Source organism: Cebus imitator, unplaced genomic scaffold (assembly GCF_001604975.1).
Source record: "Cebus imitator isolate Cc_AM_T3 unplaced genomic scaffold, Cebus_imitator-1.0 Scaffold16, whole genome shotgun sequence".
In the NCBI taxonomy this organism is placed as follows: Eukaryota; Metazoa; Chordata; class Mammalia; order Primates; family Cebidae; genus Cebus; species Cebus imitator.
Window position 1 is genome coordinate 7,953,464 of NW_016107331.1, and position 643 is coordinate 7,954,106.

At 40.7% G+C, this 643-nt stretch overlaps 1 non-coding gene across 1 annotated transcript; it reads right to left on the reverse strand.

Moving 5' to 3' along the window:
* Positions 1 to 291: 291 nt before the first annotated feature.
* LOC119468305 lies at positions 292 to 397 on the reverse strand. Its single transcript, XR_005196972.1, has one exon. It is a non-coding gene; the product is annotated as a U6 spliceosomal RNA (small nuclear RNA).
* Positions 398 to 643: the final 246 nt, after the last annotated feature.

Below are 643 nucleotides of genomic sequence, written 5' to 3' on the forward strand. Positions count from 1 at the left end.
TCAAGTAACCCAAGCCTTCATTCCTAACGGGTCTAGGACATTAGGAGTTTTGCCTGGATTGGGTTATAATTTTACATTGACCTTAATTTACTGGACATGTAGTACAGAGGGGCATCCTACAAGTTTTACTGCATTTCAGATATACTCAACCTTGCTCAGTAGCAGTCGCATTTCCCTTTGCTAGTTCTGATCAATCACGGCAGACAGCACAGCAACTCTCATCTTTGCTTGTTGATTCAGAGGCACAAGGAGTTCATAGTGGCTGGGCAGCAGTTTTATTAATTAATTTATTTTTCAAGGGAACACTTCATGAATTTGCAGTCATCCTAGCTCAGGGGCCATGCTAATCTTCTCTGCAATGTGCCAATTTTAGTATATGTGCTGCTGAAGTGAGCACAGTTTTCATTGTTGTGTCTCCTAGTGGAAGCGTTTCTCCCTCAGGAACTAAGACTTTTAGGCTAGTAGAGCATAAAGGTCATGGGAACAGGAAGCAAAAATTTTATTAGCGGGTCACTAGGAGTAATGGTGAATAAATTATTTCTCATTTCTGCCCCTTATTCCTGGAACCATGAATTTGCTGTGGAAGAAACAGCTCTATTTACATATTAGATATTGATTCAGAGAATGTGTAGCCTCAGCACTG